General features: G+C 34.3%; 1 protein-coding gene across 1 annotated transcript in view; it reads right to left on the minus strand.

Annotated features, from left to right (window-relative positions):
* Positions 1 to 19,269, minus strand: part of LOC137245406 (F-box/LRR-repeat protein 20) — a 248,838-nt gene that overhangs the window by 205,010 nt on the left and 24,559 nt on the right. The gene's annotated exons all lie outside the window — the stretch shown is intronic.

Raw genomic sequence — 19,269 nt, forward strand, 5'->3', positions numbered from 1 at the left:
TTGGTGGTAGGTTATTTTTTGTGTGGCTGTCCAACAAGCAAGGACTCCCTCCATAGTGTGGAATAAGCTGTAAATATGCATTGAGAGATAGAGGGGACGATATACTCCACGTACAGCATTAAAATTGCTAATGTACGTCTTTAATATATTTAATTAGCCATTTAGTACGTGTTTGTCCGTAAATTGGCTCTCTTTATAATTTTTATTTTAATCTACATATTTTCTAAATTTGTTTTCTACCTATAATTCCATTAAGTTGGTGCTTTACACGTGAAGTTAGAGCTATTGGCGGCTCCGTAACACTTTGCACGCCCTGCTCAGCCATGCAAATTGTTTCGCTGCAAAAACACAATATGTCTGCTATCTTTATTGTTTGCATTCGATAAGAGCTCTCCAACAACTTGTGGCTCATCTAATGCTTTGATACGAATGGTACTCTTTTTTTGCTTTTTATGTACTTAAATTTGATGGTGGATACTTCTTTTTTATTGCATGTTACGTGACTTGCATACCAAATCGTGGATACCAAATCCAAGGAGCTGTTACTCAACCGACCGAGACATACTAATGCACCACACAACTTTAACAATTCCCCATCCTGTTATGTATGTATGTATGTATGTAGCTTAATTCTGCGCGTCGTTGCAGCAACATGTTCTACTACTCCATTGCGCCACTGCTCCCATATTCCACTTCTAAATTGAATTTATACTTTGTTGTATTTTATAATTTTATTTAATTAAATTTTACATGCCGCGATGGTTTTTTCTCTGTGAACTCTTTTTCAAATGTGTGTATGTACTTAATAAGTATGTATGTATGTATGATGGTAGTTATTGCAAATTTAGTATAAATTTGCATTTAATTAATTTTTTTACAGTGCATTTACTCTTTTAATTGTTTGTATTCTTACTTAAAATATGTACTTGCCCAAAGAGCTTGTAAAGTGAAATGAACTTTGTATGCCATTCTAATAGTTTTGTGGTAGAAAAAAGTCGGCTCAGCAACTTTTTGTATTATGATAATCAGATTTTTATATCAAAACTTTAGACTTTATTTGTGTATATTACTAAATTTTTTAGAGCATTCACAAGCGCTTATCTATAATCCGAATTAAATAAATAAATAAATGTAAGGCGCGATAACCTCCGAAGAGATATAAGGCCGAGCTTCTCTTCCAATTTACGTCGTGCTCCTCTTGTTTTCCCTACAAATTGGCCGGACGGGACCTACATTTTTTATGCCGACTCCGAACAGCATCTGGAAGGCAGATGAGTTTTCACTGAGAGCTTTTCATGGCAGAAATACACTCGTAGCGCTTGCCAAACACTGCCGAGGGGCGACCCCGCTTAGAATAATTTTCTTCTACTTGAAAAACCTTATTTCTAAAATTGTGATGTTGCTTTTTTCCAGGGTGTGAACCCAGGGCATACGGTGTGGTAGGCGGAGCACGCTGCCATCACACCACGGTGGCCGCCAGCAATCAGAATTACAACCATTATTAACAAGTTATCGACTCAATCGAACTACTTACAGCAGCGAACAGAAAAGAAACAGTGAGAATTTATTATATAAAGAGGCAAGCTGAAATTTTCTCACCCCTTTTACGGCCAAACCATAATTCTAAGATATAAACAACTATACATGTATCTACAGGTCTTCTCAAAAGGACAGGGCGGCCCACTAAATAAATTTCAAAAAAGTTAAATATTACTCATAAATATCAATTTAAAAATGATACCAACACAGATGCCAAACACTTATTTAATCTATGAGACTATTGGCACGCACAGTACCGATGCTACGTGTGTTTGATGTTGTTGTATTAAGAAAACCAACAGGCCTCATGCAACGATCTCAGATTTTACCCCGTCAGCTAATGTGCGAAGAGTGTTTACATAGTTGTTTTGTTGGAAGTATAACGGGAGAGTCAGCAGATACGAGTAAATGTGTTATTTTGTTTGCTGATATTCAATGTGTTTACAAGAACAGAATGAGAATATTCAAGTCGGGATATTTATTCCTTTTATTGGTTGCAACAATTTTGTATACTAAGTACTTGTTAAGCCAGTCAAAACATTTAATTAAATTTAATGAGAGGAAATAAATAAAATAAAATAAAATAAGATTAAATAAAATAAAATAAAACAAAATAAAATAAAATTAAAATAAAACAAAATAAAATTAATTAAAATAAAGTAAATTAAATTAAATTAAATTAAATTAAATTAAATAAAATAGATGTACATATATATAAAATCAAATATGAATGAAGCATTATTCTCTTCAGCACAACATTCTTACACCAAAGGCATGCCAGTCTATACTGCAGTACATAGGGTGGTCATTGATACAGTTCTGCCCTGGAACACCAGGAATATGTCCTTGGTGTTTTCTGGGCATTGCCAGGGCTTTCAACAATGTCTCGAAACGAGCAACCATCGACAATTTCAACTCTATGACGTCGTTATGGGGTTTATGCAGAGATATTATCACCAGTTCTGTAGACGTTGGTCATCAACCAATTGCTTAGGCGATTCGACAGAGAACCAGTCAAACTCAGGGCGTATGCGGATGACGTTTCAGACATCATAAAATAAGAATAAAAAGGGTAACCCTACAAAAAAAAGTGTAGCACAAAATATCTACGAATTAAACTAAATATTTAGGTCTTCATTCTGTATTGCGAACGATAGCTCAGACGAACGATTCGCCTCTAAAAGATTTCATCTAGCAATGGTATTCTCGATTATTTTCGAAACGAACGTGCGTTTCGTAATAGAGAATGAGGCCCTTAGTTGGTGTGGAAACCTTATATGGAAGAGTGAGCGAAGAAAGCCTCCGTTTCACTGTATGCATGCAAAAGGATGCTAGGATGCAAGTGGGGCCTTTAGCTGACACTCTCTCATTGGGTAATTACGCCAATTTTCAAGCCTTACTATGGGGTCCCAGTTTGGTGGACAGCCACATAAAAAAGTACGTATGCCAAAAACCTTGAGGTGCGATGTACCTCCGAAGAGATTTAGGCCGAGCTTATCTTCCAATTTCGGTCGCACTCCTTTTAATTTTTCCTACAAATAGGTCAGACGAGGCTTTCATGTTTTACGTTTTCAGTGAGCGGCTTTTCACGGCAGAAATACACTCGGAGTGTTTGCCAAATCACTGCCGAGGGACGGCCCCGCTTAGAAAAACTTTTCTTTTTCTAATTGAAATAACTTGTTTTAAAATGTTCGTGTTGCTTTGCCTTCCGCTTGAACCCAGGATCTTCGGTGTAATAGGCCTAGGGGATGGACTAGAGCGTTCAATGTGGTCATATTAATTCGTTCCCGAGATGATCGGGCTAGAACCATAATGGTGCTTATTACCGGAACGTACCGGATCTATATCCGCCAAAGGACCTCAACATCGATAACGCTTCCCATAACCTGCAGGTAGTGTCATTATCGCTACAACAACACTCACATACCGATGGTTTCAAATTAAGGGAAGGAATCGGATCTGCTGTTTACTATGTCGATTCACAAATAAGTAGATGCTGCAGTATGCCAGATCACTGCAGTGCCTTTCAGGGGAAATTTTAGCAGTGAAGAAAGCAGTCTGGTCAATATATATACGTTCCAACCCAACTTGAGAGAAATCAAAAGGAGACAAGAGTTGCATATGATCCATCAAGCAGGTAAGGCGTGAATAGAGGCGGTGTTGAAAAATGTCTGAGGTCATTTGCAAATCCTACAATAACAGGCTTACAAAGTTGCTCATATCTCTGAGGAGAGAAAACTTAAAGCTCATAAAAGGTAACTGGACACTGTTTCATGGCGCCCACATGCATATAAAATAGGCTTCGTCAGTAACAGCAAATGTAGGAAGTGTAAGCTGCAGGAAGAAACGGTTAAGTACGTTCGTTGTTCGTGTTCTGCGCTACCAAGATCAAGATTTCAGTCTTTGTCAGGTCTTTATTTACCGGCCAGTTCAAGCTCACCTTAACTATTTATAGAAAATGCTTGCTTTACTAAATGTATGTTGAGGTTTTCTCGTTAATTAAATCGAAAAATATTTGAATACATGTATTTTTTTCTGAGGATTTATTTCGAGTTGACGTTATATGTTTTCACTTCAAGCAAGCACACAGAAATAGATATTTTAACACTAATATTTAGTTAGTATACATTTCATATTTTCCTGTCACGCATACGCCATGGAGTATTTGGTTGTCAGTTGATTTGAGCTAAATAATAGGTAGACGTGAGGGAAAACAAAAACATATTGCAACATCGGAAAAAACCCAAATGCAAATAAATTGCGCGTGGAAACCAAAAATAAAGGCAAATCGAAGAAAATTATTGTGTAAATAAAAAAAAGTAAAAAACGACAAAATGAAAATGGGGGAACAAGTAAAATTTTTTTTAATGAGGGAGACCACATAGCCAGGTCAGTACCGAGCAGTAAGATAAAAACTAAAACAACAAAATAAAATTAAAAACATGCGCGCTGACATGAACAGCATTTAAATGAAAACAAGTAAGGAAGGCTAAGTTCGGGTGTAACCGAACATTACATACTCACCTGAGAGCTTTGGAAACAAATAAGGGAAAATAACCATGTAGGAAAAATGAACCTAGGGTAACCCTGGAATGTGTTTGTATGACATGGGAATCAAATGAAAGGCGTTAATGAGTATTTTAAAAGGGAGTGGGCATTAGTTCTATAGGTGGACGCCTTTTCGAGATATCGCCATAAAGGTGGACCATGACTCTAGAATGTGTTTGTACGATATGGGTATCAAATTAAAGGTATTAATGAGGGTTTAAAAGGGAGTGGCCTTTAGTTGTATATCGTCGGTACAATGCCAAAGTCACGAATGTGCCATTTTTGTTTTAACGAAATATTATATGTATATGTCAAATTTTGCAAAGCTAAAACAATAAATGTTCATTTTTTTTAAAAGATAAAATAAAAAATAATTTTTCAATTAACATTACTTAGTGGTTTACAAAATTAAACCTTCCAATAGTGGTTGAAAAATACAAAATTAAATCTCTATTAATTAAATCTCTATTTTTAACAATGCCTTACGCGTTTTTCTCAAAACATCAAATATGCACATTCGTGCATATTGGACCGACGATATGTGAAGGCCTTTTCGAGATATCGACCCAAATGTGGATCAGGGTGACCCAGAACATCATCTGTCGGGTACCGGTATTTTATTTATATATGTATGTAATACCGCGATCAGTATTCCCGAATCGTTCCCAAGATGGTCGGCCAAGCACCTTAATGGTGCTGTGTTACCGCAGCGTACCGGATCTGTATCCGGCAAAGGACCATCAGATCGATAACACTCCCCAAAGCCTTCGGGGAGCAACCTTATCGCTACAACAACAACAACAACATCAATTCCTGCCATGATTCCAAGGGCTTTTTATTTCGCCCTGCAGAACTTTTTCATTTTCTTCTACTTAATATGGCAGGTGTCACACCCATTTTACAAAGCTTTTGCCAAAGTTATACTTTGCGTCAAAAAGCCAATCCAATCACCATGTTTTCGTATTTGGTATAGAATTATGGCATTTTTTTCATTTTTCGAAATTTCCGATATCGAAAAAGTAGGCGTGGTCATAGTCGGATTTCGGCCATTTTTTACACCAATACAAAGTGAGTTCAGATAAGTACGTGAACTGAGTTTAGTAAAGATATATCGATTTGTGCTCAAGTTATCGTGTTAACGGCCGAGCGGAAGGACAGACGGTCGACTGTGTATAAAAACTGGGCGTGGCTTCAAGCGATTTCGCCCATTTTCACAGAAAACAGTTACCGCCATAGAAGCTATGCCCCTACCATACAAGGATTGCTAAATTTTTGTTCGACTTATGGCATTAAAAGTATTCTAGACAAATTAAATAAAAAAGGGCCAATTTTTTAATTTTCTTTTATTTTTGTATTTTGTTGCACCATATTACTGGAGTTGAATGTTGACATAATTTACTTATATACTGTAAAAATTATTTTTTTGAAAGTGGGCGTGTTCGTCTACCGATTTTGATAATTTTCATTTAGCGCACATATAGTAATAGGGGTAACGTTCCTGCCAAATTTCATCACGATATCTTCAACGACTGCCAAATTACAGGTTGCAAAACTTTTAAATTACCTTCTTTTAAATTGGGCGGTGCCACGCCCATTGTCCAAAATTTTACTAATTTTCTATTCTGCGTCATAAGGTCAACTCACCTACCAAGTTTCATCACTTTATCCGTCTTCGGTAACGGATTATTGCACTGTTTCGGTTTTTCGAAATTTTCGATATCGAAATAGCGATCTGGGATGAGTGCCCAGGAACTTACATACCAAATTTCATTAAGATACCTCAAAATAACTCAAGTTATCGTGTTTACGGACGGACGGACATGACTAAATGAATTTCTTTTTTCACCCAGGTCATTTTGATATATAGAAGTATATATCTGTCTCGATTAGTTTATGCCGTTAAGGATTACCGTTATGCGAACAAAATTAATATACTCTGTGAGCTCTGCTCAGCTGAGTATAAAAATAAAATAAAAATCATACCAAAAGTTCCATATCACGCCTTCTACTACTTTGAATATTGAATAGTTGTCTGCTTTGTTCGCTCGTTGGCTTGATTTATTCAATAAGTATGCACTGCAGCTGGTAAATATTCGTGTACTTGTGATTTTGTCACAGCTACTGAAATATCACAGTAACTTTCAGCGACAGCTTGAAACAAATCACCGTGACTGATTAACTGTGACAGCAACTGCTACCTGTTCACAATCACGCTTATCAATAATAGCAATGACAGATTCATACACAGCTCTCGTCACAGGAACAATTACATACAATGCTATGAACCAATTACTTGAAATGCGACTGAATAGCACTAGATTCGACACCACATTATCTTTCGCCTACATTAAACAAGAACTTTAAGGTGCAAATACCCTCTAGAACGGATGAGTTAGCCGATATGATAGGTAAGCAGGGTGTCACCACACTAGGCACTGACGGGTCCGAAATTGTCGGTGGTGTTGGTGCTGGGATCTTCTTCGAACAGTTAAAAGTCTGCGTCTTACAAACTCAGCTAGTATCTTCCAAACAGATCTACTAGGAATTGAGAGGGCCTGTTGCTTTCTGTTGGATAACTCTGTAATCGGTTGAAATGTATGCATATTTTCAGACAGCTAATCAACGCTAATGGCGTTGGATTCGCCACTTACATCCCCAAGGCAGTCGATAACTGTAAGAAGGCGCTGCGCAATGCAGCAAATGAAAAAGCTGCTAAACTGACAAAGGCAAGTGCACCGTAGGACATCACTGAGGCTTACATCAACAAAAAGTGACCTATCTCAAGAAACCCGCTAATCAAAATTGGTACTCTCTATGGACTCGTACGGGATCACCAAAAAAATTTGGTCGGACTTCAAACCAAAAAAAAAACAGAGGATTTCCTAAAATTGTCTAAGAAAAAATATTTCGAATGACAGCCACAATTACAGGAAATTGGCCATTTGGCCCACACGCAGGAAGAATGGGAATCCCGTTCAACGACAGTTGTAGGAGTTACAATTAAGAGCGTTGTAATGAAATGGTCACCCATTTCCTCTGCAAAGGACCAGCTCTGCCCAAGATGCCGAGCTCTAGGCGGTTTTGTGGTACCTGATATAAGAGAGGTATCAAAATGCTCCATAAATGAAATCAACAGGTTTATTGAATGAACCAAATGACTCGAGTAAAAACAGCAGCTTATTGTACAGTAATTTAATTTACATAATAATTCATTGTTTCCAGGAGAAATTGCATAAAAATGGCGCTACTTGGGCCCGGTCTCGACTGTGCAAACACGTTCGCAATTAGTAGATATCGCCTGTATATTTCATAGGTTTTCTTAGGTGAGCTGGGGATCTTAACGCTAGATGCAGGTAAATAAATTTTATTTTATTTTCTTTTTTATTGATATTGTAACGAATTTAGGGAATTCCGCTTATTCCAACCCTTCTGCTAACGTTCGATTCGCTAAATTGTTGAATAAATAACTCCAACATTCAATAATGCAAAATGGTCCTTATTAGACTACTTGAGAGTACTTCACAAGAACACACAACTTGAATATTCTCGTTTGTTTTTGTAACCACTTTGAATAGCAGCAAAGAAAATTACAAATTTTGTCATATTTGCTGGTTCTCACACTATACACCCAACAGAGAGTTATGTACACACTCTCCGCTCATTTGCTCCAGAGAAAAAGCACCATTTCAAATTATTTAGAAAAAGTTGTTTCAGTTAGAAAAAAAATTTCTAAGCGGAGTCGGCCTTCGGCAGTCGTTTTGCAACACCTCCGTTATTATTTTTCCCATGTAAAGCTTCTCGGCGAAAATTCGACTCTTGAAGATGCTGCTCGGCGACGGCATAAAACATGTAGAGACCGTGCCGCCAGTTTGTAGAAAAGATTAAAAAAAAATCAGGCCACAAATTGGAAAAGAAACGCGGCCTAGAACTCCTCTATCTATATCGCATCTTGTATTTATTATTTACTTTATGTATGTATGTATGTATGTGTGCAATACTAAGTATGAATGTATGGAAGTTTGTATTTCAACAACACGCAAAATATGTTTATTTATATATTAAACATACATTCAAAGCATGTCGTGATATACTTACAAACAATATTATGAATAAATTTAAGCAAGTCTATTTTTATTTATCATAACGAGGGCCCAAAGCATCTTTATATTATAAAACGGGTGCTTTGGAGTACTATTTTGTTAGTGCTTATTTGTGTTTCGGAACTCGTCCATTGTAGCAGGGGAAGAGGGCGGCCGACACTCCACTGGAAGAGCCAAGTGGAGAAAGATTTAAGTTCCCTTGGTGTTACCAATTGGCGACAGTTAGCCTAACGAAGAAGCGACGAGCGCGACTTGTTGGACGGCGAAACGGTTAAACGCCAATTATGAAAGTATGTTATTTGGGATTTTTAACTAATATGTAAGAAAATGTTCACCTTAGTTCTAATTACTTTTCCAATCGGGCCAGAACAACCATATGACAGCGAACCCAGTACAGTCTGATCTAAGCACGGAATGACTGCTAACAAGATCATATTATCGGGTTCCGGTACATGTTTTTGTTTTTTTTTTATCTGTACGAGGAAATTCAAAATGATATTAGGCATTCTCAAACTAGCCTTGACCTTGCAAATTTTTGGCATCTGACTTCACTGAGAAGGTGTTGAACTTGTCGGCTAGGCTGAACTTACAGTTTTTCGAAAGTTCTTTACAGAACACACTTTTCTCCAACATGACTCAAAAACCATTGTGAGATATTTTAAATAAAATAAGAAGTGTTGTTTGCATGTGGACATAGAAAGAAAAAGGATGTTAATTGTTATTTATATTATAGCTCTTTGTATACTTTTCACCTTTACGATAACAACTTTTTTTCATGTCTCTAAAAAAGTTTTCCTGCGTACATGAACAGCATTGATTCCTAAAGCTCCTATAAAATGCTGTCGTTAACTTTTCACTTAGAATTTATATTTAATTTTTTATTGTTGCGTACAATGACCTGGCTCTGGAAAACCACGCGACATATTGGTACAAAAATTTTGCGAAGATCACATCAAGAATTTGGGACAGGTTACGCCAGAGAGGCCAACGCTGATTTAGAATACGTAACTCCTGACGTTAATGACATTTATATATTTTAAATTTCTGAGCCCTAAACTAGTAGTACTCAAAGTAAATGAATAGGAAAGTCATAATATATCTATAATAATGAAAAAATAATATTAGGCTAGACCAATGCGCATTCCAATTTGGAGAGCATCTGGCGGATGGCACTTTACTGTAGCCTAATGTGGAAGAATCAAATGAGCGAAATCACACAGCAACTCAAGGCAACACATTTACATATATGTAGAATTAAAGTCTCTGAGCATATACAAAACTTTTATGCATGCAAGTGCACGAAGAGCTGTAAACCATGCTGTTTTGCTGGAAATATAATAGCAAACATGAGCAAATGTGCGATTTTTATTTCTGATACACAAATAAAAAAAATGTATGGCGCGATAACCTCCGAAGAGATTTTAGGCCGAGCTTCTCTTCTAATTTGCGTGCTGCTCCTTTTAAATTTTTCTACAAATTGGCAGGGCGGGACCTAATTTTTTTAGTTATGCCGACTCCGAACGGCATCTGCAAGGCAGCTGAGCTTTCACTGAGAGCTTTTCATGGCAGAAATACACTCGGAGTGCTTGCCAAACACTGCCGAGGGGCGACCCCGCTTAGAAAAATTTTCTTCTATATAAACAAAAAATTAAAAAGCATGACGCAAATTGAAAGAGAAGCTCGACCCAAAATGTCTTCGGAAGTTATCGCGCCTTACATTTATATATTTATTTAAATTAAATAAAAATCAATTTTTAATCGACGAGTTTTCCTTTTGTTATCGAAAATTCTTTATCGGGGTGTAACGATTTGTTATAGTAAAAGTTATCGATTTCTTATTCAAATGTTACCAATTCGTTATCGATTAGTTACGACGACTCGTCGGTTTCATATGAAAAAGATACCTTTAAAATATAAAAATATAAAATCGATGACACATGTGTAACCCTTCGATAACAAGCCGATATGAAACCAATGAGAAGACGATGACAAGCTTATACCAAATCGATAGCAAACTGATAACAAATCGAAAACCCAATGTTAATAATAACAAGCTAACTAAACAATAGCTTTTCGATATCTGTGGCCTCTTTGTGGTTTAACTTCGCCCTATGGCGAACTCTAGCTAACATAAAAATATTACACCTGTATTTTTACACATCGAACATCACGAGTACTTCGTACTCACGCCTTTTATTAAATAACTTTTGCTTCATTTTAATATGAAAAAGAAAATGTTTCTGTGAGGCGTAATACGTACATTAGGGTGGCCCTAAGTGTTCCGATTCTTCATCTAAGGTTTGTAGCTCATTCAATTTGACTTTAACGACGTACCAGTTTCAAGAGGCTATGGACGACTTCTATTTAATTTTGAAAATTATTTTCGTGACAGGTATTGGTCATTTTTTCCTATATAATGAATAAAGAAAAACTGTTTTTATTTTTATTATATTTCAGTCTGTAGCGCTGTTATTAATGGACCGATTCCTAAGGTTGTAGTAATTTAAAAAAAAGCAAGGAATTAAGCATAAACAATTCTTTGGAAAGGAGTAAACATTTCTAGGCCAAAGCAATATAAACACTTTACATATTTAAAATTCGTCGTTTTTCAAGACTTCAAGTTCCTTCTGCGCCTCTAAATCCTTATAAATTGGCATAAGACTTTGTATATATTCGTTTTTGCGGTATACACATTTTTAGGGCCACCCTAATGTACATATGTAAACGTAATTTACATAACGAATTTCTTTAGTTGTTGCTTCTAAAATCTTACATGCATCGTTTGCAGCCCAATCCTTCATTTGGCAAATCGAAATGCAGAGCACACAAAAACAAAATATTCATTTTGCAGAAAATTTTCGTATAAGTAACAACAAAATGCAGCTTACAGCAATCAACAGCGCGATATAAATAACCCAAATGTGCGTTCAGAGGGATTGGTCGATAGTTATGTATGTAGATAGCTGGTCATTGATTGTTGCGAAGAAGATGGAGAGAGAAGAGGCTTACATAAAAATTTGTTGGAAACAGCTGATCTAAGCAAACTAAATATGTAAGTAAAACAGCAAATAATGTATTCAATAATGGAAAGAAAGAGCATGAAAGGCAAAGTGGAATGCAATGAGCAGAAAGGCTGAAAAAGAAAAATATTTAGATTTGAAAGTAATGAATTAAAAAAAAAATTTTAAATGTAGAATGCAAAATGAATTCCAAGATAAGCGAGAAGGAAAAAAGTAAAAGAACTAAAAAAAGACAATGCAACAAGAGAGGGATGAAAGGCGTTAGAAACAGCTGATGGTGGCTTGGCGAGAGCACATACTTACTTCTTGCGGAATTTTATTGAATACTTAATTCCTTTTTTTTTAAATAATTGTGTTTCATGCTACGTAATTACGTTCATTACAGATGACTAATTTTCATTTTGAACAGAACCGAAACATTTTTCTTGTGCTTTTTGGGCCGGTGTAACAATATACTAAGTATAATAATGATTTGGTTCGATGTTTTTCTGAGCAGATCGCGGTCGAGTTTCGCCTTCAATTTATGATGTGCTCCTTTGTTTTAATTTTTGAAATGCAATGAACTAAAAGGTTTTACGTGGCATATCAAATCGTTCTCAAATTAGTCAGATTCAAGGTCTAACAACGGAGCGTATCTATTGTACATCAGGCAAAGAGCTATTAACGTCGATAACACTCGCCAGAGATGCATTTCTATTGACCAGCTTTTCATGGCAGAATTACACTGCGAGAGCTTCCCAAGCTACTACCGACCCCGGATCTAGGAACTTCGTTATGGTAGCCCTGTACACTACCTATATAGAGCGGTACGCACATTTGGTTCGTCGTTCGGTTCAAAAAAAGCGGTTTGGTATAAAAGTGTTTTCAGATTGGAGAGAAACGAGAACATTATTCCCTCACAAAATTAAAAAAATAATGTTCACACGTAACCATGCTGCAAATTGGTACCACTTTGACTCCCTGGTTTAATTTTAAGTCTTTTTTTTATTTTTTGTTTTTTACTTAAAATTCTTTTTATTTATTATTTTTTTTTGTAATTTTTTCTAAATCAGTTATTTTTATTTTTATTTTGTTTATTATTTACCTTTTTCCAAATTCAATAATTTTGTATTTGCGTTTTAGTTGGACTTAATTTTTTGTACTATTTTTGTTTTTTAAATATTTTTATTTTTATTTAATTCCGTTAATTCAATTTTTTGTCTTGGTGTTTTTTTGGCAGTCCCTATCCGTCCGAAAAATTTTGTAAACAAGTTTTAGAAATTTGTTTAGTGTTTCTATTATTTTTTGTTTTTTTTTTTTGATATTCTTCCCCATTTTCTTTTAGTTTGGATGATAAAAAATATGGGTCAATAGCCATTGATATAACTTGATCTTTAACTTTTGAAATTTATTTATAAACATATTTTTTTTTTGGAATTTAATTTTTTTTACTTTTTACTTATAATTTTTTATTTCATGTGTTTTATTTCCATTGTTTGCATATTAGTACAATATTTTTAATATATTATATATGTATTTCACAATTCCCTTTTATTATAAACTTTTCTTTTTTATTTACCTTTTCTTCTTCTTTTGCATAAGCATTTCTTTATTATTTTATGTTTTTTATTTTTTCCATAATTTGCTTATTTATAATTTTTGCTTTCTCTTTTTAATTTTTACTTTACATATATTTTTTTTTATTATACTTTTTATTAATTTTTAATTAATTTTTTACTATGGTAAGTATTTGTTTGTAAGAAACTCCTGACGTTTGCTGTATCGACCTGTTGGTTTGAGTAGGGGAGAAATCACCGTGGTATCCCAATGGACCATTTGTGGGCCTAAGTGCAATGGTGCTCGCACCGGTGGCCACTCTAACCTAACCTAACCTAAGTATTTGTTTTTTTATTCTTTTTAATTTTGATCGTATTAATTTTACATATCATGCACTATTTGATTTTCTTTTGTTTTTATTTCTTTTTTATTCTTTGTTTGCCTTCTTTTATTGGCTTTTTTTACAAATAGTGTTTTTATTCTGAATTTTTCTTTTAATTTTGATTTTCATATTTTTCAATTTTCATTTAAAACAGATGTTCTATCATTTGCATTTTTTTCGGTTTTTTTTTTTTTTGTTTTTTTTTTCTAATTTCTAAAATAGTTTTTAATAAGTTTTTAATACTTGTTTTTTTTTTTTTTTGAGTGTTTGCCTATTTTCATTCTTATATTTTATAACTTATTATTGTATTTTTTCTCATTTTTTGTTTCTATTTTCACACATAAATTTTTTAATTTGTTAATTTTTTTTCCTTTGTCCGAAAGTTCAGTACAAAAATTTCCGTATGTTTTGATTTGTTTTTTTTTTATTATTATATTCCATTGTTTTTTATACAAATACGCTAGATCGTATTTGGTATTGGTTTTTCTTTTTTAATATTTTTAATTTTGTTACTTAATTTAATAAATCGATTTTATTATGGCACTTTTTATAAATCTTTATTTTTTTTGGATTAATAATCAAATTCGTTTTTAATAATTTTAATTTTTTTCTTACTTATTTTAGTTAATACATTTTTTTTAACATTTTTATTTATTTTAATTTTTTCAAAATTCTTTTATGTATATGTACCTACATATCGCACACTATCTACAAAAGAGTCATAACTTAAAATTTTTCAAAATCGGTTTTTTTCCATAAACCAATTCACAGTATACATCTCTAACTGCCCCTTAAATTTCGTTGTCATTATTTTCTTCTTTAACTGGAAAATTACCGTTATGCCAGTTTTGATGTTGATTGCATCGCTTGCGCTTTATCAACTAATGAGTACTATTTTTAGTTGTGTCAATGTGCTTAAGAACAAGTGAACAGTTTTTTTACGCATAAAGCGTATTATTTTAGATTCTGACTATCTTGTTGCAAAAAAGTTTTAAATTTGTTGTGTATTAATTAAAACTGTGTCTTTTTATACGTAAAGAGTGCGTAAATTTGCTTGTATTATTGTGAAATGTGCCTTTTTTGATGAAATAATTGTGAATGTACGAGTAGTAAGTTTTCTTAGAAATAGTCATAATTCAAAATTGCTATATATTTTGCCCGTAAACAAATAATTACAACAAAATGTCAATTCATTTTATAATTAAGGTCTCCTTCTGTGTAAAACTGGATTTCAGTATAATATTACAGACTTTTCACATAAACCGGGTTTCTTCCCTCCTACATTTACATTTTTCAAGTTGTGACTCTTTTGTAGTTAGTGTGCGATATATGTTCAATTTTGAGACAATTCTTTTTTTAATATACATTTTTTTAATTTAAATAAATATGTAAATTTTTTTATATATTTTTATTTCTTTTCAATTTTTAGTTACATGTATATTTTTTATTATACAATTTTGTATAATTTTTTTTTTAATATATTTTTTTTTGTTATGAGAAATTAATTTATATTTATTGTTTTTTTCTCATTTTTTGTTATTTATTAAATTTTTTATTTGTTAATTTTTTCTATGGCCCGAAAGTTTCAGTACAAAATTTCCATATTTATAATTTTTTTAGTTATTTTAATAAATCGATCTCTGTTTTTTTTATTTTTTAATAATCAAATTCGTTTTTAATACTTTTAATTTTGTTCTTAATTATTTTAGTTAATACATTTTTATTGATTTAAATTTTTTCGAAATTCTTTCATTTATGTTACTATATTCAATTTTGAAACAATTTATTTTATATTATTATTATAAATATATTTTTTATTTATTATTATTTTTTGGACTTTTTTTGAATTTTTTAGTTACATGTACATTTATTTATACAATTTTGTTTATTTTTAATTTTTTTTGTTATGAGAAATTAATGAAACATTACCCTTCTTGGCAATCTCACAATCCATAAGTGCTCTTTTTCGAAAGTCAACACTTTATCAACACTTCAATAGGACACAGCAGCCATTCATTCATTTTTGAGGAACTTTTTTTCGAAATTCTTGTTTTATATTTTTAATTTCTGCATTTACACGTTTGCTGACGTGAATTTATCGACGTGAATAGACCAAAAATGATTTAAATTGTACTCGTTGAAAAATCGAAATTTCCAAGTACAACAACACACCGCTATACATTCATTACACAGAAATTTTTCATTGCATTTTTTTTAGCAGAGCGTAAAAAATAAACAGCAAAGAAAATTATTTTGCTTCTGCTTTACACTTGCATTTACCGCTGATTACCTTTTTTTACTTTTATTTTGTTAATTTCACTTTAATTGAGTATGACCTTTAAATTTCACAAAATTTTCTACACTTGATTGAAATTTAACATTTTCTGAACTTCACTTTCGTAAATGCAGCTGATTGCAATGCCAATGTACGAATGAAATTTTCACATCAACAACAACAAAAAGTAAAATTCATTTTTAAACAAACACTGGCTAATAAAAATTTACTTTTACTTGTTCTTGTTTTTTCTGCATTTTTTTATCTCTTTTCGTTGTTAATTGCTACTGTTAATACATCTGATACACACCAAAAAAATGCTTAATGGCGAGAGTTTCTTATATAAAATCGTCATATCACCAGCGACGCTGTGGCTGCTGAGAGCAAGAAGATAAAAACTATTGCGATATTTTTGAAAAAAAAAAAACTTTAGTAAGCGAACATCTACACGGCGGTCAGTTGGTGGAGCAAGACGTTCTTCTTGTTTTATTTGTAATGCAAAACATTAGCCACCAAAATGTCTAACAACGATCATGACAACACAACGGATGGGACGACAATGAGACAACATTGCCTATGAATTCAACTATTTTGCTAGGGCAGGTAGACTGTCGTTGTCTTCTGCTGATGGAGCGAACTATGTGTATTGGGGCTACATAGCAGAGAGGCGTTAAACATACAATATATATTGTGCAGCCATAAAGACGATAACTACAACTACAACACCATGTAAACATTAACGTATGTATGTATGTACTCCGCTCGACGTTTCCATTGCGCTGGGAAGATGGGAAAATGTTGTCAATGAGCTAAATGAAGGGTACATATGCAGTAGTTTGAGCAAACAACTAAATGAATATTCACTGTCAGAGCCGAGTGGCCATAACAGCTGTTGATGGGACTAAAAAATAAATAAATTTTAAGAGCGCAGCTACCTTAGCATGTTTGACGGAACTTGAAAACTATCTTTTCCAAAACCATCTCGATTAGTCAACAAACATGCTCAGAGTATGAGAGCCAAGCTGTTAACGTAAAGTTTTTGTTTTTAGTTTCAATACAATGAAAAAATCATAACAAATTGTAATGTTATTGCAAAACGTAGTATATACAACCCTCTCTCACCACATTTTACATAGGCGAACTCTCTCTTGATGTACACAGACGTTAAAGCTGTAGCACGTTTACAGGGTCACGTAAAAATATCTGTTTTATCAAAAGCATTATTAACTACGCCCAGTCGATAGTTTATTGAACTACACATCGTGAAGTTCGATGTGTAAGCATACAGGTACATATAGAAGAAAATAATTTCTTATCGCTAACAACCGATACCGACAAGTTATGGCTTAACTATCGGTTTTTTATCGATCGATCATTATCGTAGAGTTATCGGTTTGTTCTCGGCTTGATATCGGCGGGTTACAGATGCGTTATCGATTTTACATTGAGATTTTATCGGAAGCTGTTGCATAACAAGCCGATGAGTCGTCGATAACACTTTGATAAAAAATCGAAACGAGTCAATTACTTTTTTGAAACAAATCTAAAACTTTTCAACAAGAAATCGCTATTTGCAGTCGCAAATCGCAGCTCATTGATAACTTTTGTTTCCGATGGAAAATTTATAACAGTTCGATAACAAATCAATAACTGGTATATGTCTCTTCATAAAATTTATAACACATCATATAACAAACTAAAAACTCGTCGATAATAAGTTGATAATACACCGAAAAAAACCAATAACACTCCCATAACAAATTTATAACACGCCGGCCCGTTACTGTTCCGGCTTCTGTTTTTACTACGAATCTTCTTTATTCCCTTCCTTTCCGTCTCTTCCCTTTGCTTTACGTTCTTCTCATTTTCCTCTCTTCCTTCCATTCCTTCCTTTTTCTTTGCTTTCTTTTCCACCCCCTTTCTTTACTTTCCCCTCCTCTTCATTCCTTTCCTCTCCTCTAATTTCCTTCTTTTCCGTTCCTTTGCTTTTCTCTTTACCTTTCCTCTCTTTTAATTTTCTTTCCTTTCCTTTCCTTACATTTACATTAAACGAGGAAAAAATTTTCCTACAAAAATAGCCTTTAAATTGATAACATTTTTCATGGAATGAGTGCGTTAAGTTCGATGATCGCTGGAGTGGTAAGCAATGTCTTGCCAGACGAGCTCTTAATCTAGGAAATAAAATTTCAAGGTGCTTGTAGGCTTCGGGAGTTCGGCCTCTGAAAAGAGCGTACACATGGCATGGCCGTATTTTTCTCCCTGTAAATGGCCTCTTTATCACCACGAAAATGGACTACATATGTCCTATGACAGTCTTCAATACAAACTATACTATCCTCTCTCCTACAAGAATAGAGACATATGCGACATTTTACTCTTATCGGACGGATTTAGATGGCTCGTGGACTGAAAGAAGGAGTCCTAACAATACTTCCGGCCACGTTCACACCTATTCGTCTTCCGGACTAAGCGAGTGTGTTTCAATTCGAGATTTTCTCAGATAGCCAGGCGGTTCTCCTTGCTTTCGGGTGCCATGAAATTGGCAGAGTTGATGACTTTTTCGGATTAAAAGGCAAAGAGATTACCGATGCGTTCATACAGCGGGGATCGACGTTAAATGTCGTAGATCAAAGGTAGTCCTTGCCCTCTTAGAAATCATCAGGATTCGCACCTCCCAGCATTAGCTCAGTGAGGCTACACGGAAACTCAAGAAATTTTTTAAACTTAAGCTAAAATGTTCGGGGACTCCGTGGTGATCATTTACGGGTCATTTAGGTATGGTTTTGCGATCTCCCGCAGGATCCTCCCTGGGTAATTTTGGGGACTCCCTCACGATACTCTCCGGAGTCATTTGGAGGTAATTTTGGGATGATTTCGAGGACTCCCACGCGGTATGGTCATTTGGGGTCTCAAATGAATAACTCTATCAAAACACCGAACCTAGGTATGTTATAAAATAACTCCGTCCACATCGCAAATACGAGAGGATTTCTAAGACCTATGGTACTTGCTGCTTCTAGACCTGATAGCTGTGCCACTTCTTATAGTTTTAGTCTGGCAAGCACTATCACAAAACGTGCTCGATCGTTTCCTCCTCCAACCAGTACTTCCTACATCTGCTATCAATAACAAGGCCTATATTAAAAGTGACGCCAGAAGGCAATATCCAGTCAGAATACGCATCGTAATCCTATAATCTCCTATTCCTTCATTGATAAGAGTAAATTTTTTTTGTCTAAGGTTTTAAGACCTGCACATGATCTACGACACTTCGCAGTCCTGTTCTTGCGTTCACGCCTTTCCCGCTTGGTCGATCGTGTGCAGCTGTCGCATTCTCTTCATTTTGTTCAACTTCATTGGGGCGCCTAT

Source organism: Eurosta solidaginis, chromosome 3 (genome assembly GCF_040869045.1).
Source record: "Eurosta solidaginis isolate ZX-2024a chromosome 3, ASM4086904v1, whole genome shotgun sequence".
In the NCBI taxonomy this organism is placed as follows: Eukaryota; Metazoa; Arthropoda; class Insecta; order Diptera; family Tephritidae; genus Eurosta; species Eurosta solidaginis.